The sequence below is a fragment of the Oryza brachyantha genome, chromosome 7 (genome assembly GCF_000231095.2).
Source record: "Oryza brachyantha chromosome 7, ObraRS2, whole genome shotgun sequence".
Lineage (NCBI taxonomy): Eukaryota > Viridiplantae > Streptophyta > Magnoliopsida > Poales > Poaceae > Oryza > Oryza brachyantha.
In genome coordinates, this window is record NC_023169.2 from 7,669,208 (window position 1) to 7,690,409 (window position 21,202).

General features: G+C 39.1%; 1 long non-coding RNA gene across 5 annotated transcripts; it reads left to right on the forward strand.

Moving 5' to 3' along the window:
• Positions 1-2,500: 2,500 nt before the first annotated feature.
• LOC107305479 lies at positions 2,501-18,409 on the forward strand. 5 transcript variants are annotated; one of them, XR_001551695.2, is made up of 17 exons: positions 2,501-2,833; positions 2,925-3,004; positions 3,405-3,553; positions 3,647-3,789; positions 4,728-4,787; positions 4,925-5,231; positions 5,322-5,397; positions 6,145-6,224; positions 6,567-7,464; positions 10,189-10,420; positions 11,025-11,151; positions 11,307-11,454; positions 11,711-11,810; positions 13,367-13,521; positions 13,638-13,737; positions 17,499-17,654; positions 18,247-18,409. It is a non-coding gene; the product is annotated as an uncharacterized LOC107305479 (long non-coding RNA). The 5 variants fall into 5 exon arrangements; XR_005812259.1 differs by lacking the exons at positions 17,499-17,654; positions 18,247-18,409 and adding an exon at positions 12,826-12,912 and having other exon boundaries at positions 13,638-13,892; XR_005812261.1 differs by lacking the exons at positions 11,711-11,810; positions 17,499-17,654; positions 18,247-18,409 and adding an exon at positions 11,580-11,682 and having other exon boundaries at positions 13,638-13,892.
• The last annotated feature ends 2,793 nt before the right edge of the window (positions 18,410-21,202 follow it).

The following is a 21,202-nucleotide window of genomic DNA, read 5'->3' on the forward strand; positions in this document are numbered from 1 at the left end:
CACATGCTGGGAGTCGACGTCGCGCAATGCATACCTCAGGTGGCGTCCTCACCACGTTTGAGGTGAGTCGTGCACACCCTGCCCAGGGCACGTGGAGCTCTACGGGGCATCGCCTAGGCACCGCATTACACTTTCTCTCTGACGTGGATGGTCCGAGCTACTCACCACGTGTGTGCAGTGTAAATGCCCTAAGGTTGCCTCGTTGGTTTCTCCGTGCTGTGACCCGGCTGCCCGTGGGTCCCTCTGACAGCTTTTCCTGCTGTCGGTGCTAGGCGTGGCACGATGCGACGATTCCGATCACAACATGTGACGTACACGCCATGCCATGACAGGGTGCGGTACAACGACACTGCCAGCAGTGGGCTTGTCTTCCCGAAGTGCGATGACTCAAACCGCGACAGCTTCCATGTGTGGGGTGAGGTCACGCGTGTGAGCAGCATCAGCACATACCCGTCAGCCGGACGCATGCACGTCGACTAAGACTGCATTCGGGAGGAGTAAGAATGAGTGTTAGTTATCTGACACGAAAAACATAGTAATATATTTTGTATATGATTAATTAATTATTTATTATAAAATTGTAAAATCGATTAACATGATTTTTTAAAACAACTTTTCTATAGAAAATTTTTATAAAAAATACACCATTTAGCGGTTCGAAAATGTGTGTGTGCAGAAAACGAGGAAATCTAGGGTAAGTTAAGGATGAGCCGAATGCGGCCTAACTACCTACTTCATCCTGCATATTAATTTATCGATCATTCTGGTGTATTTCAGGCTTTACTTTGCCACTCAAATGAACAGAGCATGAATTTTTCTTACTCTATACTCATAACTTTTATCTATTGTATATTATTTAAATAGTTATCAAAAATTTGAAAAATATTATGAAGATAGATTAATATTAGATATATCATTACATAAATATGTAAATTTAAATATAACTTTTACAATCTGTAAAAAATAACTAATTAAACTCTAAACATAATATGTATAATCCCAGTCATATTTATTATTTTGAATAATTTTTAGATGTTATATTTGAACTTGCATGTTTATGGAATTGTACATTTAGTATTAAGTGGAATTTTACAATTAGCATTAATCTATCTTATTTTTTTATAATTTTCTGGTAGCTACATGCCATAAATAAGGAGATGTTTGCTTAATAGTTTAAAATATTTTTCCGGTAACCGTAGAAAAATCGGCTACACCTAAAATCTTAGGCCAAGGGGGTGTTTGTTTATAGGGACTAAAGTTTAGTCCCTAGTCACATCGAATATTTGACACTTATTATAAATAGTAAACATAGACTATTAATAAAACTCATCCATAATCTTGGACTAATTCGTAACACGAATCTAATGAGTCTAATTAATCCATGATTAGCCTATGTAATGCTACAGTAAATATTTACTAATTATGGATTAATTAGGCTCAAAAAATTCATCTCGCGGATTAGCTCTCATTTATGAAATTAGTTTTTATTAGTCTATGTTTAATTTTTTAACTTAGTATCGAAACATCCGATATGACATGAGCGTCTAAACAACCCCCAACTCAGGCTGTGTTCGGCACATCTGGTAGGATAACTTATCCTCCTCATTTTTCATGCGCACGCTTCCCGAATTGCTAAACGGTGTATTTTTGCGGAAATTTTCTATCAGAAAGTTGTTTTAAAAAATCATATTTATCTATTTTATATTTTTTTGATAGTTAATAATTAATTAATCATGTACTAATCTATTACTAAGTTTTCTGCACGGGATAACTGGTCCCCACTACCCATACTGCTGAACGCGGCCTCAATCTGCACGGGAAGCAGGGATCCCATGCGAAGTCATCAGTATGCATAGAGATGATTATATTTTTTTGGTACACAAAGGCCGCGTTCGGCGAGTGGTCCGTTAGTTAACTTATCCAATGTGGAAAACGTAGTAATAGATTAGTAAATGATTAATTAATTATTAATTATCAAAAAATATAAAATAGATTAATATGATGTTTTTAAATAACTTTCCTATAAAAATTTTTATAAAAAATACATCGTTTAGTAGTTCGGGAAGCGTGCGCGCGGAAAACGCGTTTAGTAGTTCGGGAAGCGTGCGCACGGAAAACGAGGGAAATAAGTTAGCCAGTAGCAAACGCGGCCAAAGATGGATTCGACCCAGGCATGCCTCTTTGGGCCGGGCCGTACGTAGGCCTGAGCTTACTGTCCACAGGAGACATATACGGGCCCGTTTGAGAAAAACGGAAGTCCCGAGTTGCTTGTGTCGAGGAACAAACAGTCATATTACCGCCCTGTTAATTCAGTCTCTTGCCAGACGACGCCACGCCGCCGCCGCGCACTCCACTCCCTCGCCGAAACTCTGGAAATCGCGCCGCGGAATCGTCCTAGCGCCTCAAGCTGCGCGCCGCGCCGGCCGCCGCCGTTTTCCCATCGCGATTCACCACCGTACCGGCCGTCTTCATCTGCTCGGGGCGGCCGCGGGGGAGCGCGGGGCGCGGTGGCTGCGGGGGAGCGCAGAGCTCCGCGCGGGGCGATGGCTAGGGGTCGGCGTTCGCTAGGTCAGTACGACAGCGGTAGTGACGGAGGATAACCGAGGGGAGGTGAGGACCCCAGGCGGCGGCGAGGCGGCCGTGGGATCGGCAAGAGTCGGGCCCGTTCGTTCTTTGTGTGCTTTCTTTCTTGGTGCCGCTTCCTGCTCCTCGCCTCCGCCTTCCTCCTCGCGCTCATCGCCTTCGGCGTCTTCGTCCCCAACGCCACCATCGCCGACGCAGGGGGAGACGCCGATCCCCGCCCCGCACGCACCCGCGCCCGTCGCGACCTCAGGTTTCCCCCTCCTCCATGCCTCATTCTCGCCCTTGCCGTCTTGCCAGATTTGCTTCCATCCCGCCCTCACCGTTTGTCTTGTTTGCTGCAGCGAGGGTCTTGGAGTGCGAGGAGCGGTGGACGGAGGTCATCTCCTGGGAACCCAGGGCCTTCGTCTATGACAACTTCTTGGTAACCAATGCTGCTATCTCCTGCTTCACATTTGCTACTACTACTGTATTGAAAAAATTGGAAAAATAGGCCTGTATTATGGGATGGGATACTTACGTTTCAACATAATTGCTGACTGACTGGTAGGGTGAAATGCTGAAACTGGAACGCATTGTCTTATGTTCTTAGGCGTATCATATGGCAAATGTGACCTATTATTTACATCTAGTAATCGTGCACGCGCAAAGCATGTAATAGAAAATATATCACATTCAATAATACTTGTCTGAACAGTAATATTTATCATATACAGTTTAACAATACAATCCAGTAATTTTAATACTGTAAATAACATTGGTAACATCGCTAGCTGATTTTTTTTGCTGAATGGGTGTGGTTTATGATTTATTGTTATTTACAGATGAAAATACCATAAGTTATTTATGGTTTATGGGTGAGGGTGATGAAACTTCTACTGTGGAAATTTGTTGGGTGCCTGATATTGAGGAGGCAAAGAAGAACAAATGCCAGCTCACAAGAACACCATATGGGAGGCGCTTTGCTCACAAGGTGCAGATTTTTACTCTAGATGTACATGAAAGATATGAAATCCTTTACTTTTCGGTTGACATTGTTCAGATCACATCTTTGTGTTGTCAACAGGGCATCAATGGATACTTGGCGTTTTTGTTCAAATTGATTGTGGTGCAAGGACCATCAGTGGGATTAAATGTATCACTTAGTCGATATGATCTCTTCCACGAGCACCTCTTCCTTGCTTCTGGGACAGGAAGGCTTGGAATTCTGTAAGTGTCATCAATTACTCTGTATGATTTGTGCCCAACACTCTCTAACACCGACTGCTCTGATTTCTTATGATTAAGTATCACGGAGAAGTTATATTGAAATTTATGATTATGAATGGACGGTAACAACACTATTTACTATATGTTATATGACTATGTCATTTGCTATGAAATGGAAGACAGAGAAAACACTTGGATTTGGTAGGAACTCACTGGTAAGTTCCAACAATTTATCCTGCCTGAGTTGAATCTATGGCAGCTGTTCTAAACCAATGTTTTGACTTTTTCATCTAATGTGATGTAACACAAATAATAAAAAGAATCTTACTAGCCTATTTCCCTTGCTACTCCCTTATCTAAACCAATCACAACCATTTCTTATTTAATTTCTCCACCTACTTCATCTCAACCAATCAGAAACATCCTCCATTTAATTTAACCTCTCTTCTTAATCCCCATGAACCCCCCCCCCCCCCCCCCCCCCGAAAAGACATATAAGAGGAAGTGTCAGATGTTCTTTTAAGAGTAGACTGTGTTGCGGTTAGAACAATGGCAAGTGGCTGCAATTTGCCGATTTTGTACAAGAACATGCAAGAGAGCAACACTCATTAGTCATTTCTTTACTCTGATATCACAAGAAACGAAGAATATCTCAGCAGACTCTTAAATGTTTTTTGTACTGATGATCAGGCATTAGTGTTAAGCTTTGTCTCTCACTGGAAGTTGCATCCAATTGAAGATGACTTGTATGATAATATGTTTTTCATAGTCCTAGGGGTATGTAATTACAATAACAGGATTACATCTCCCACCAACATCTAATTGAATGCCTCTTTCGTTTGTATGAGCTCTAGCTTCTCAGGAGTTTTTAGTACAATAATGCATAAATGTTTTATCAGATTTTCCCTTACTTCCTCCCAACTTGCCAATCATTCCAGATATCACTTGCAGTGATCTTTGGCAGTGACAATTCTAATGGAGTTAACGGTTTTGTCCTAGTAAGTACCAAAAGGTCTTCATTTTCGTTATTTCATCTATTTTTTAGGATGTAAGCAGTTTATCATTATATTTGAAATGGTTATCTACCCTATAGTGCACCAAGTAAGGTCCTTACTTCTACATCCTCACCTCTCAGATCCAACGGCCCATCTCGGTCTATCTTCAGATCAACGGCTGAAATCAACATGAGCCGCCCTCACCTCCCACGCCCGCAGATGCCTCGCCCATCACCCACAGACATCGCCTTGCCCCTCCACCGCGCGCAGATTGCACTCCCCACCTCCACTGCGCCGCCCCCGACGATGCGCCCCCGCCTCCGTCGTAGCCGCCTCGACTGCCTCCTCCGTCCCCCACGCAGTCTGCCGCCTCCGTCGCCCACGCCGGACGCCGCCTATGCCTCCGCCTCGGCCCATGTTAGCCGTCGCCTTCCGTCATCCACGCAGGTCCCTTCAGTCCATATATGTTCGATTTTTTGTGTAATGTGTTCGTGTGAAGTTATTTCTGAGCTGTAATCATCTCGATTGTAATTGCAGTGATGAAGCTATGTCTCAGTTTTTGGAACAATGTGGAGGATACCTAACTGAGTTATGCCTGAACAATGTTGAGAAGGTACTCTGCCCATGGTTCCTTGTCTCTGTTTGTGTGCCTGTCTAAGCATTGTGCTGATAGAAATTAGGATACCTAATGAGTTCTTTTCATGCTTAACCTAGGATATGATAATATTCTTGCTCCACAGTAGATTCTCTTTGTTGAAATGTGTTATAGACTCACTGAACTGCTATTTTACTTCTGACCTATAACGCAAAAGTAATTACCGAGTCACTGATGTTTTACTTCTGACGTATAATCATTTATTCCCTCTGTTAGCACATAATTGCTGACTTCTAAATTATTTATTATATTTAATACTGTTGCTCCCTCATTTCCTATGGATTTGTTTGTTTCATTCTACCTGTATCTTTAGGTAGTGTTTCATGCATTCTTGAACCGTTCCATGATGCCAAAATTGTTGTGTCATGTTCTTTTATCATCTATTGAAAGTTCTTAGCAACTGGATCATGACTGAAATGATAAGATCAATGGTTGGTTCAATAGTGAAAACTATATATTTGTGGTGCAAAAGGTTTTTTTAGTTATCAAATTTGTATACATAGAAGGCATTTAAGTGAATAGCATAAATACATTTGTTTTGAACTTCATTACTTGGTCAACACAGTATAGCCCAAAGAACCAAGTAAATTGACAGACGTGTTGTGTGCAATTTAGGATTTCAGTTAGTGGACAGAAAATATTTTTGTTTCTCTTTTGAGAAAGCCATCAGCAGTTAATATTTTTTAATGGATTTTGTTTGTGCAGAGTCTGCTTAAATATTTAATACATGCAGGGCCAGACCATGGTAGGAGCTACTAGGATTTGGTAAAAGGGGCGACGCATAGGTATTCAATCAAGCGCTTCTGTTTTATTCTTCTTTTGATTAGCTTAGCTATATGAATGTTTCCTAAAGTATGTACTTGTTAAGTTGTTATGTACAAACATAGTGCTACATCCAAGTGCCTTTCTGGCAAAGTAAATGTATCCACGGAAATTTCAGGTGCTTCTTCAGATGTTTATATATTTCTATGAAATAGTTGCCGCCTTCATACGGGCTTAGATTTTTTTTGTATTCCTTGGGAGCTAAATGGTTAGATCATAAAAGGTTTACGGTGTATTTTGGACATCACAAGCAGTAGCGAGAGCGAGACAGTACCTTTAGTACATGTGTTTTTTTCTCTACACAGAGAAGCCTCTGCTGCCGCCCACAAGGTATTTGCTATTATGGTACCCAATAGAGTGGGCTTCGTTAAAATAGTATCCCCGTCATGAGCTTCGTCAAAATGGTACTCTTAAAAGAGGGGCTTCGCCAAAATGGTATTTTGACCGGTTTTAGCTCATTTTCTATTGTTTTATCACAAACTAGACATGTAAAAGGACAAATATCCCCTGGCGCCTATTTTATAACATAACATGTATTTAAAACAACATTTACAGCAAACCTTTGATTGCAAAAATATTATCTCACGACACAAGTAATAAAAATCACATCTCAGGCAACAAGCAATATTTTTTGCAAAAAAAAGACCCCAAATACTAAAAACAATATTTTGTGGCGCTGTTATGATGCAAGGATTAGGATTTGATGTTCATTATCAGTTTTTGGCATTTGGGATTTTTTTTTGGCAAAAAATATTGCTTGTTGCGTGAGATGTGATTTTTAATACTTATGCCGTGAGATGATATTTTTCCAATCAAAGGTTTGTTGTAAAAGTTGTTTTAAATCAATGTTATGTCATAAAATAGGCACCAGGGGTATATTTATCCTTTTACATGTCCAGTTTGTGATAAAACAATAGAAAATGAGGTAAAACCGGTCAAAATATCATTTTGGCGAAACCCCTCTTTTAGAAATACCATTTTGGCGAAACCCATGACCAGGATACTATTTTACCATAATAGCAAATAACTCGCCGTGCATGACCGACTCCACCTCCGCTCCTAACTTCGCCGCCCCACCGACGCGCCCCCACCGCTGCCCAAGACCGACGCCGCCTCCGCTCCTGACTCCGCCGTCCCGACCGACGCGTCCCCGCCTCCGCTCCGGTAGCTCGTGTCATCAGAAACATTCAGAATGAAATTTAGGTAAAGATTCTCATGCTTATATGCTTAATAGCTATAGGTTGTCAGAAAAAGAGTACCCTTTCAACTTCTTGGCTTGTGCTTTTATGCTTAATTATCCACTTATGCTTTGACCACTGTCTCAACTATTTATTCTATTTTATGTGCTATATGTTAGAGATATGATCCGAATTATTATCTATAATGTATTTGGATTATATTATTAGTTTCCTAGTAGATTTGTCCTAGTCGTGTCCTACTTGTAGTAGGAATAGGATTAATATCCTAAGGATTCTGCAATCCTTTCCCTATTAAGACTCTTTGATTCTCCCTTATGTATATCTCTTGTAAGCTACACGGGAAGGGTGCGACGGCTCGGTGTATTCCCCTTGTACTGTAATCACATCTCATAGTGGTTATTGCCAGTTGACGCCCGTGGTTTTTCTCAGAAGGGTTTTCCACGTTAAATCTATTTCTTGATGTGCCTCAATTATCCCTAACAAGTGATATCAGAGCTATCGGTTGGAATATCTAATCTACTCCGGCGGTGGCGTTCGTCTTCATACAGATCACATTTGTTCGGTCGGCATCCGACGTCCTCGTGCTCGTCCCCGTCATCCGCCTGCGTCCTGTCTTTGTCAACTGCCGAAGTATGTCTGCATGCTCCAATAGCAGCAAGCCAGCAATCAAAGGCATAGCAGCAAAGAAGAGGCAGCAGTGCAGACGTGATCTGCCGCACGGTTCTGGAGCAGCAAGCTTTTTCCTGTTCAACTGGAATTTTCAGCGGAATTTGCTATGTGCACCCGTGACATCATACGCGGACTTATCTAGTCTTCAAAAATTTTGGAGATATTTTGCTACGTCCACACGACGACTACACCAAGAATTTTTTTCTTCGATCTATCATTTTTGCTCTGTAATTTTTCTCGAAGTCTTTCACCAAATAATTTGACATTGAGAAGTTTGAATGCAAGATCAATTTCAGTATGACAGGTTTGGATGGAAGTTTTTCTTCTACAAGCTGGTGTTTGGAACGGAAAAACAATTCACTGAGCAGATTTTGGCAATTCCCCTTTATCACTTTGATCAAATCTATTAGGAGATTTCGATACTTTGTTTCACGTTTCTGTTAGGTTTTACCAATTATGCTAGCAACTTTAGGATTTTATCCTACGGCGAGTTTTGAAGTATTATTCAATGCTCTTGTTTTGATCACGTGGTTTCAGAGGAACTGCTATGAGCACAGAGGAACTGCTATGAGCACATGACCAATTTTTCATGAGATTTATCAGGAGATTAAAAGTACTTCATTTTGGTTCGCATCTCTGTTGGGTTCTACCAATTTATACCAACGGGTTTTTGGGAAAGACAGGGTTAGCGCCCTTTGGTAGCCTTCCAGTTCAGCTACAGCGAGCTCTTCACTTGATAGAAGAGCGAGACATAGCGGAGGAAATGGTGCTTTGTCGATCCTAACTCCTTGCTTCGGAATGCGATTACCTACTTTCCGCCACACTTGTCGATTAAAGAATTCAACGAACTAGTTGGAGATGGCAGCTTCGAGCCCCACTTTTTATATCCAGTCGTGTGCTTGCCTTCTTGGATATGTTTATTTCGATGAGACCGCTCTGATCGGGATCTGACTCCATTAATGTAACCGTTTTCGTACCATGTTTTTCACCTAGGGCCTACGCTTTTTGAGTGTAGCCTATCTTCGTGCTAGAATGGTTTTTTCTCCTCCCTGAGGTCGGACTGTTGCACCTGTCAACTCTGGCATTCCCAAGGCATCGCATATCTCGAAGGGAGCAAATACGATCAACTGTTATGGATTGACTTCTCCTGTTGCTTGATTCAAAACCTGTAACTCTTTTAGCATCTCAACATTGGCATGTGAACTCTCGAAAAGAAGAAACCAATTTTAAGGCATCTCCTCCCCTCGGTGCATATTATCATATAGAAAGAAACGTAGCGTAGCGATTCCGTTGCGTCTTAGCCATTCAACTGATGCGGAGAATCTCGTCTACTTTGAAAGTCTTAAACGATGTGTTTATCTGTCTTTTTGGAAAAAAGTAACCAAATTCGTCGAGTTCCAAAGTTTTGTTTTGAAAAATGTAGTTTGTTTTATTCACATTGCGAGTTTGAAGTATGGCTCACTGCTCCTATTCAAAACAAGCGAGATTCTCGTGGTCCTCAAGTTTGGTTCGTGCTCAGTATAGTCCAAAAGACTATTTGCCGCAAGGTAATTTTATCTACATGAGGTTTCTGGTGATTTATGATTTTTATGCTACAAGAGAATTCGTCTCAAGGTGAGGATTGTTAGAGATATGATCCAAATTATTATCTATAATGTATTTGGATTATATTATTAGTTTCCTAATAGGTTTCTCCTAGTCGTCTCCTACTTGGAGTAGGAGTAGGATTAATATTCTAATAGGATTCTATAATTATTTCCCTATTAGGACTCTTTGATTTCCCTTTATATATATATAGATATATATCTCTTGTAAGCTACACAGAAAGGGTGCGATGGCCCAATGTATTTCTTTCACTGTAATCACATCTCATAGTGGTTATTGCCGGTTGGCGCCCGTGGTTTTTCTCGCCAGGGCTTTCCACGTTAAATCTGCTTCTCGATGTGCCTCAATTATCCCTAACACTATAGAATATTTTCTCCTTATTTTTACCCATTGAACTATCTTTTTTATTATTGGCAGGAATTACATATTCAACTATTTTTTTTATTATTGGCAGGAATTAGAGAAAGAGAAGACTACGTTAGGATTGCTCAAGATGGTGGCTTGCAACAAGTTTTCTTAGGTTGGCTGTTGTATGTTGCCGAGTTGAACTCACTCTATCACCCAGGGATATCTGTCTTCCTCATTGTAGTTTACAGCAACTACATGCTATACTTAGGGAAGGCAGAATTGAGTTGCAGTGGGCAGAGCTTCTCGTTAGCTTTCCTATGCAAACTCGCAAAGTGCAGGTAACACTTCGAACAAGTAAAATCATAACTGTTCATGCTTCAGAGAAATGAACACGTTCAGAATTGTTCATAATAATTCAGAGAGAACATATATGTTCAGAACTTAGATGTGATCACTGATCAGAGTCAAATATGACCTACCCATAGAGAAATATTGGCATATTGTATTGCATACAAGAAACAAAGGCACATGCCCATAGGCTTAAAATCCCTTTCCAATAAAATGAATGTTTGAACAAGACATCTGAGGAAGAACATCAGTGCACAGTGGCTTGTTAATGCAATGAGATTCAACTCCTGTTTACTAGCATGATGTTGACTTTTCTTTGCTATATAAATATATATTGAATATCCATTGGATTGATTATTTCAACTGTGTAGTGTGTATTAAATCTCCTTAAAAGGTCATTTTACTTGAAACTGCATTCCACATACATCTGCCATTAGATTTTGTGATGATTTTGTCTAGAACTGATGGAAATAGTGCATCGCATGTATCCTATGCAGCTGAGAGTATGAAACAATCTAACACCTTTTACACTGTATGGTTTCTTTGGCGATTATTTTACACTGAATGGTTTTGCATGTACCTTTTTCTGGTTAGGGGCGATTATTTTTGCAGCCGATCCCTGCATCACTAGTATTTATTTCCATCAGACACCACAGTCCTCAAAAAAGATGTCATTGATCTCATCAAGAAATTCAATATTCAAGTCAACAACTTAACCCAGGTGCACCTTCAGTCCATGTTAGCTTCCCCTGCATTATGTTCCTTTACCATTTTCCTTTTCACGCCATGATATGTTAACCCATAGGAGCCATTTGCATATCCGCTTATCATGAATATATTCCTGATTTCTGTTGCTTTGTGCTCCATTCTATTCAGTTCCTGTCACAGGACAGGCTTGTGGATTTGCTAAGTTGACACCTATTTAACTACAGAAGAAATTGAAAAGGCTGTTGGTGATCCTAATTTACCTGTTTAGCATAGTCTGGTTATAGACAGGAGCAAGGAATTGAAGAATCTTGAAGTGGTAATGCTGAATCATTCACTATTCACTTTGTGCTTATCATGAAAGCTATTATCATTTCTTTACAGATCTCGTTTAGATGTTAGCTCTAAGGTATCAGTTTACTATGGGTTTATGTTGTATAATAGGCTGTAAAGCAAAAGGAGCAGACTTTGAATAATCTAAAGGCCCTCAATGCTGAACTAGAAAAAGATGTTGAATGTGTCCGGCAGAGAGAAACTACTGAGAAAGGTTTGAAATTTCATTTTTTTCTTCTCAGGAAATTCCCCTTTCTGGATTTTGAAGGGAATGAAAAGTATTTTGGCAAGGAGATGTGGAACTGTTAAACAGGAGATATAAGTTTTGCAATTTACTGCATGGTACCACTTCTCAGTTTTCTGATTTTCCATTTCAGCACTAGCTATATTTCAACAATAGGCTAACATCCATTTACATGGTTATTTAATATTCGTTTCATGATAATTTGATTTTACTGAAGCTAGCTCCTCATTTCACATATTAATTATAGGAGATAATCTGACCATAGTAAGTGTGTTTGTCACATGCTGAGCATCAAGATGGCTTGAGGGCTACAACAATAAATCTAAACAAGTATATTTTCTATTTAGGCATATTTTTTGTTTACCTTATATAATGAATTTAAGCATTAGCGAATTCTGATGTAAATTCCATAAAGAGTACGTTCTAAATTTCTACATATTTCAAAGTTCACATAACAGTACCATCATGTAAGTTTGTTGCTGGGCATCCAAAATAAATATTTCAAAGTGCATCTCAAACTTTTGATGTTGTCTTCACTCTTCAACTGATAATAATCTACATCTCATCCAGATTTCTGCCTTTTTTTTTTCTCTCGGCAGCTAGCCATTATCAATAGGGTTAGTACAAATTAAGCAATACTTATTTGAATTTTAATTGTATACGAATCAGCCTGTTGATCATTGATGTAGCTCTCATTTCAATCATGTTCTCCAAGTCGTTACCAATTCATTGATTGCTGGTAATAGCCGGCTTGTTACAAGAGAAAGATATGCTTTTCAGCAATCTGCTCGAGGGGAACATCAATAACTTAAAACAAACGTCCCTGCCTATTTACTGATGTATGAAAAAATGAAACTCATTTTTGTTAGGAAAAAATGTACTATAAATTGTACGATGCTTATTTGTTTGTAGCGTGAAATACGAAGGTTGCATTTCATTGTAACAAAATATATTTTTTCCTATCCTCTAAAAATACTTATTTTCTATATTCTTGTGTCATGTCAATCATGAATAGGAAAACTAATATCAGAGCTATAAATCCCATATGCTTTGATTTACATGTTCTTAGGTTATCTGATCAACTACTGTTTTGTGGCCTCACCATTGTCGCAGATGTTTCCTTTGACCTTTCACCTCCAGATCGCCAATCTATCGCCTCCATATGAAGTGGTAGATTGTTAGACCAGTAAAGAAAGATGGGTAATAAGGCTGATTCAATTTTTTTTTCTTATGCAATGGAAAAATGGTGTCCATTTGAATTAGTAGGAATTTAAGTTTGTAAGGCGAAAGAAAATTTGTTGTCTGATAAAAAAGAAAGAAAATTTGTTGATCTAATTGTTGCCGACTCTTATCATTTATATTGGTAGAACATGTTTAAGCCGATGGCGGGTTCTATGTGATGATAGTTAGCATGTCAGATATGATACATGGGCATACCAACTATTAGCACCTCCTACCATCGCAATCCTATAATGAATCGACGATCATTGCTATTTTTTGTCATAACAACACTTAGAACTCTTCTTGTTACTATTTCTAATTTATGATATTTTTTTTTGTAATTTCTATATTTTTGAATTACAATAGTTTTCATACGATATTATGACACCGTAGCTTTGGCACGAGTACATTACTGGTCTTTTAAATGTTCCAGGAAACAACATGCCGGCTTGTTAAGTCTGTAGGAGACAATTCAGTTCTTCATCAGATTTTGTCTAACGGAGTTAAAGCTACAAGAAATGTAGGGGGAAAGATATTGGAAACAAGGTGGATGTCTGGATGACATGTGGCCCAAAGCAAGTTCCTGTGGTAAAAATATAATCTGCTGTGGTTTTTGCTAAAATTATTTAAGTAGTTAGCTCTGTCGAAAACATGTCATGGACAGGATTAGAAATTTTCATTTATGCACTGCCCTTGTTTTACAGATATTGGGATGACCCAAGACCCTGATGGCCAATTTCGTGATGTAATAAATGTATATCTGGAGCCAAAATGTCACTCACCTGATTCGGAAGCTGTGCAGAGGTAAAAGAGTTTGTGGAAAACTACTTCACCATATGGCTTGTTTATATCAGATAGATAGGTTCACGTTCAGCCCCAATTGTTGAAATGATGCTTTGCTTTCAGTGTTGCTCGCCTTTTTTTGTTGTCTTGTCACTTTTGGGTGATTCACGGGAAATGATAATAGGCAGTTGCTAAATGGTTTTGTGTTGAAGAATTGTTTCTTCTATCTCCGTCCATGAAGCTAAGGTTGAGCTTCACACTGGAGAGGCAATAAATTTCTAACCAAAAAGTGCTGGCGAACACTAGGTCATGATCATTGACAATTGAGCTGGGGATGTAGGGCAATGAACAACCTCGTTGAAGAAAACCTGTGCCGTATATAGGTGCCCGAGGGGGATGAAGTGCATGTATTTGGACAGTCTATCGACGACGGTGAGGATGACGGACTTCCCATGGATGCGCGGTAGCCCCTCGACGGAGTCCATAGCAATATCTTCCCAAATTTGTGTTGGTACGGGTAGAGGTTGTAGCAAGCCGCCTGGGTGAAGGTGTTCCTCTTATTCTTTTGGCATACCAGGCAGGCACGAACGAACTCCTGGAACACAGACTTGGCGTGTGGCACGCAGTTACCCCTTAGTCAATGTAGCGTGCATTCAACTCCTTCATGCCCTATGTGGGTGTGGGCGAGCAATTGTGGTAGGAACGGGGAGGACGCCGTGATGTAGGTGCGGTTGTCGCGTAGGATGAGTCTATCCTGGTGTGACCACCGCGGTCTGGCTGTCTCGGCGACTATGTCTGTGGTGAGTTCGACAAGGTCAGGGTTGAAGGCGTGTTCCGATAGATGTCTATGAAGGTGTAGAAGGACGGCCTAGAGACGGCCAAAAGCGTGGCGTCTTCTACGCGTCAGGAGAGAGCGTCGACCATGATGTTGGTGTGTCCCAGGCGGTATCTACCCTATAGTGCACAAACATGTTTTACTCATCATCATCATGTGACACATCCGACGCTGCGCATTAATTTGCATCAAATCCAACGAACCAGAGCCTCCCTCAGCCCTGCACCCAAAATCATCTGGACCCCACTGCCTATGCATGTCAGGCTATCAGCCAAAATCTACGCCTCATCTCGATCACACACATGCGGAATTGATCCTCAGCCCTCGTATACGCCCGATGCATCCACCTGAGAGGACGATGAATAGTTGTCGGATGTGGTGCACGACCGGCAATCTTGCTGGCCAATCGTGGAGCTCTTGCCATTTGTATTGCGTTTGCATGTGTTCATGGTACAATCGATTTTTTTTCTCTAAAGTTCTATGGGAAAAAAAATCTAAGTATGTTATTTTGTATCTATCAGTAACTTTAGATAGAGAAAATTCACCCTTCTTATATCTCCTGTAAGAGTTTCAAATAACTATGGTTTCATAAACTATTTGCTAATTCCATCATTCATGTTAATTGCTCATAGAAAGATAAATTGTTTGTTTATATAAATTTCATTTCTAGCAATATTTATTTTACATGGACATGAACAGTTGTAAACGTTATATATCTGTGGCTATAACTTGGTTGATGACGAAAACTCATGGATTTATTAAATTGTTGTATTATCTGCTGGTACAAACCATGTATACTTTAAGCTATGACCTTTCGTATAGTCATCTACCCTATCCTATAGTACACTAACTGGTGGGGGAAATTGATGTACGTATGATGAAACCGTACGAGCAGCGTACGATTTAAGCCGCCACCTCCGTGATTTCTTGCTATGCCGATACGCGCCGCTATGCACGCTGCTACACATCACTGCAATGTCGTTTAATCGTATATAGGATTATCGTATGTATCTCACTAGTGTGACTCATGACTCATTGTCTCACGAGACATATCCAACGATATAGAACTATCTATATCAATCAAACGACCCAGATTGACTCTACATCCTCCACTGCGGTGCATAGAAATTTTTTTCTATATATTAGAAACTTCATATAAAATATAAATATATATACTGTGTATGTATATACCTACTATAATTATGCTATATATATTGTGTATGTATATACCTATAATTATCTAAAGCGATAAAGTTGTGTCTTGTTGAGTTTTAGAAATTTATAAGATTAATCATTATATATAATTATATTTCTGAATTTCATATAATTAACTTATTTACCTGGCCTGTGATTTGTAGTGAATTTCCGTTAGATTGTAATAAAAGAACGTTGTTCAATGGGCTTACACGAATTTGATAAAGAATCATACGCACGTCTTCAAAAAGATTCCTATTTAGCACATCTTTTATATGCATATGTCTTGATAGCATATTGGATGTTACGCATATGACCATGAAATTCTTTTGAACATGACTATGATAGATAAAATTGTGCAATATCTGAAACATAAATTTTCTTTCAAATAATTGATTTTCATTATCAAATATCACCATTCATTAGCATAGGTATGTTTGATTTATAACTTGAATCAAATTAAAGTGCAATTAGACCTATTTTAGAAAAATAATTTAACTAATATGAGATTAAATAATATATGAATATAAATATTATGATACCATAGCGTTAGCACAGATATATTGCTAGTTTCACCATGAAATCAAATCCAATGAGCTTGCCCGCCCACCGATGATGTGGAATTGTGGAGAGACGTTGGTCGAGTAGGAATTTCAGACTGTAGTGATCCGTGCAGATGAGGAATGTACGGCCCTAGAGGTAGGCGCGCCAATGTTGAACCGCCTGGACAAGCCCTATGAATTCCTGTTCGTAAGCTGCGAGGCCCGTGTGTCTCTGTGCAAGCGTGTGGTTGAAAAACACGAGCGGTGTAGACCCTTGGTGTAGTACAGCACCGATGCCAGATCCCGATGGATGACATTCCATGATAAAGGGCATGGTGAAGTCCAGTAGCTGCAGTACTGGTGCTGTGGACAGGGCCTTTTTGAGGGTTGCGAAGGCGTGTTCCGCTTCTGGCGTCCAACGAAACCCCACGTTTCAGGAGAGCCATGAGAGGCGTTGAGATTGTGCCGTAGTTGTGGACGGCATGCGCGGAGCATGGTGTCGACCAATCTCCTATGGCGGCCACCTTCTGTGCATCCATGGTGACGTTGGTCGCCGATACAATATGTTTGAGGTAGGAAATCTGTTGTTCCCCGAAGTGGCACTTCGAGTATTTGAGGACCACCTTGTTGGCGTGGATGATGGACAAGAAGACGTGTATATGCTGCAGGTATATTTCCATGGTTTAATTGACATGGGGGAAGCCCATAAGAGGGTTGACCCATGAGGGAAACCCTTTGCCAACTTTTGAATAAGGTGGGGTGGTTTGTGGGCCTTAAAAAGATGGTGGGAGGTAAAATGGGCCTTGGGAGACCTTGGAAGGGATGATGTATAGAATAGTTTATATATTTCCTGTTTGTAGAGCTGTGGGTTATTTGATTCACTAGAGTTTGCCTTGTATGTTTGGAACCTCGAAAAAAATTTACTGGTTTTTTAGGACTCTATCATTACCAATTTAATTATCCTCATATTTGGTTGACAGACTAGAATGTGTCACTTATTAGAGTGTTCCTACCTTCTTTCAAAATTGATGTATTAATTCCTAGAATAATATTTGATCTTTTCATCAAAGTTTCTTAAGTTGTTGGTTGTACTCCATAGTCCATACTGCTCTTCATTTTGTATGCGTGAACCAGCTGGTAATCTACTAATGTTAATTCCTATATATAAACTGCTAATCTGGTGAATTACACGGGCCAATTTATTTTTGCAGACGATGGAGTTTGGATGGTGGATTTTGCTAGGGCCATCCGTGGGATTCATTTGGAGTATCGTTTGGAAATTTAGGTGGTGTAGATGGCGGTGGGTTCTTCATGATCTTCTTGATCATTGGTTTTGGTGCAAGAGTGGTCGGTGGCGATATCAAAATGTGAGCTTGGTTCCTAATTTTACTACCATTTCATCAGTTCATGCATGGATTATCTCAAAGAAGCACCCCGTCTTTGTACTCTTCTGCTTCGGCCTCGTAGAGCATTGCTAGCAGAGCAGTCAACGAAATATGTAACAGTTTGGGAAGATGTGAAAATCAAGCATATTATGGTAAAATTTTGATGAGATGGCATATTATGGTAAAATCTTAGTAATTCCCCCTCTTTCATGATATGTTTTGTAAATTAAATAGCACATAATAATAACAAACAAGATATAGTATAATCATTTATTAAGATAGCATCAATCAGAAGTGCCTTTACTTCCAACTTATGCTCTAAATTACTAAGATTAATATAGATACGTGATATTTTCCTAATTTCAGTTAGTCCGGTCATTTCAATTAATCTTAGTAAAATTAGGAACCAATCTCACATTTCAATTAATAAATATAGGATGATTACCAAATTAACCAAATTAATTTCGGTCAATGAACAGTGCTAACCAAATGTTTATCTGAAAATTTCACTCTCGGTTATTTCAGTTTCGGTTTCGGTTAATTCAGTATGATGCGTTGGTCCCGGTTTGCGCAGGGCCTCCCAGGTGGAGCCGGCGTCGATGGCTTTGGTGCTGCGGCTTGCCCAGTGTGTTGGGCGGACAGGCCGGTGGTGGCGTCAAGATTCGTGGAATCGAGGGCATGGTGAATAGACGGGCGTTTGGGTGGAGACTCTAGTTATTTTTTTTTATATTTTATATTTACTACTAAAATGACTTTTGTTACAATAGATAAATAGGTTTGCTAAAAACATGGCGTCATATTTTTCACTTAATTTTAGTCACTTTTTTCACTATGTGATTGCTCTTTCAACTATACGTTAGTATGCTTCTTTCTTCTATCTCCTCTTTAAAGTAGATAATAAATTACTTTTAATCCTAATTCATTTATGTTGTGTATTAGAAAAATTATAATGCAAATATTGAAACTTAAAATGTAATTACAGTGTTAGTTTTAACCTTTACTGTAAGTGTAGCAAATCTATAGCGTAAAAATTATTTGACTATTTTTTTGTTGGAAAATGTGCATCTCATATTTTTTTTTATACTTATAAGCCAAAATTTGAATTAACAATTTTGAAATTTGAGTTGATTTTGGGGTTTTTTAGCCTTGGTTTTAGATCGATAAGAACATGTGTATAAAAATTTTATTCACAAATTATTTTTTATTTATAAATATGTCGTTTAGTTTTTTCCTTGAAAAAAATCAAACAATCACCCTCGTGATGTTAAAAAATAGCTACTACCATACCAGTTAAAATTTAACTTATACTATATACTTATGAAACACATCTCATACACTCACCCACCCCCAGCCTATCCATCCCCCACGGCATACCCTATCGATGCCATTGCCAGATGTGCTTGACAGGAGCCAATGGCCATGGCCACCGCTGGTGTGGAACCCCCATGGAGAATGGTGGTCATCCTTGCTGGACAGTGCGTTGATGGTCATCCTTTTTCGACCCAACCGAGACATGTTTTTTCATAGTTTTTAAAATCGTATAATCAATCTATGTTGTAAATTTGTGCGTAATTTTTTTACTGGCAAATGGATGTAACAAACATGCATCATGAAAAAAACTATTATTTACATATTACTGTCAAGTAAAATTTTTACTACCATTTTATTTCATTGAGAAACTTGAAAGTAACTCAAATATATGTACTTAAAAAATTACTACTAAATTTACATCGATCTAATTAGGCAGTAGAATTTTCATTGGCCTAATAAATGTGTGTGGTAGGAATGTAACCAGTAATATTTCAACCGCACGCTGGATGTGTGGAATGGAGTAGACTGGTGAGGATGAAAGTTAAGAACGGATAGTAAAAGTTTTACTTATGCGTGACGTTGTGCCGGGTGGAATAAATTGGGTGTGGGAAGAATTGATAATAGATAGTAACTTTTTACCGATGCGGGAGGTGTTCGGCACGGAACAGATTGGGTGTGGAAAAGAGTTGAAAATAGATAGTAAAATATTTAGGCATGCGTGAAGTGTGCTGGAGGGAGCAGATTGGGTGTAGAGGGGAGTTGAGAACACATAGCAAAATATTTACAGACGCGTGAGTTATGCGAAGGAAACAAATTAGGTGTCGAGGGGAGATGAAAACAAATAGCAAAATTTGGGGGGGGGGGGGGGGGCGCAGTTGACAATAGATACTAAAATTTTTACTGATATACACACACAATTCTAATTTTTTAGACTAATATTTTATTGTACTATTCGAATTTAACTATAGCATCCACAATTCGCTACGTGTACCCCAAGACGTAAAAACCACACAATATACTCTTTACAACCTTGGCTGACTCCCAAGATCAATCTGTCTTTTATTGTTGAACTTGAAAGCTTTTTGGGATGATTGTTTGGATGTTTTATGGAAAAAAAACGATATATTTGCAAACGAAAAATAATTTGTGAATAAAAGTCAATGCTAGAAAAATAAAGTTCGGTGAAAAACTCTAATATTAATTCTAAATTTAAGGTTAAAATTTTAAACTTTTGTTTATAACGATAAGTATCTGTGAAAAGATGGGTGTTCAATCTGATTTTCAAAAAAATTAAACCCAGAATGATCGCCCATAAGATCACGCTCTTCACTCAAGGATGGCCATTCGAACCTATTTTGTTAATGCTTGTCCCAGGCTGATGATTTCCAAGCTACCCGGCCTATTTTATGGCATCCATGGAATCATAAATACTTGTGCAAGATGATCAACTATACAGCATGCTTTCATTTGAATTAATACATCCGTCTCAAAATATAAGTATTTCTAAATTGTTTAATAGAGATTAAGGGTGAGAAGAAAAAAAATCATAGTACCATTCGATGATAGAAAATAAATGAAGGTGGGAGGATAGGTAGGGTAAAATGGTAGGAATGGAGTGATTGAGGTGACCAGCAGTATTAGAAATGCTTATATTTTAAAACAAAATTTAAATGGTAGAAATACTTATATTTTATGGCAGTCAAGGTAAATAATTAACTGGAGCTTCTCCGCATATAAACAGAATAAATCATTAGCACACGAATTAATTAAATATTAACTAAATAGTATAAAACAGCCTGGCTCAAGGGCAACTACAATACGAAACGGAGCTACAATTTGATTCTAGCATTACTCCCTCCCGGCAAGCCAGAAACTCAGCTTCCTCCTGATCCGCGCAATAAGCCAATGAAACGGAAGAACCTACCCCCATATTATCCCGAACACCACCACCAATGCTGGCCTGGCCTTGAAATTTCATCATTTGACATTTTTTTAAAAGTAATTACAAAAACAAACCGGTTCTAAAATATTTTTCAAATATAGACCATTTTCCTCCGAATCACCCTTGTAGGCACATATGTCCTTCGTCTTTACGCCAGGACTTGACGCAGACCTTACTAAGTGCAACACATATAAGAGCATGTAGCTCAGCATCAATCCCTGACCATTTTCTAAAATAGTTTTCCAAACCGATCTATTTTCGTAATTTGTTATCGACA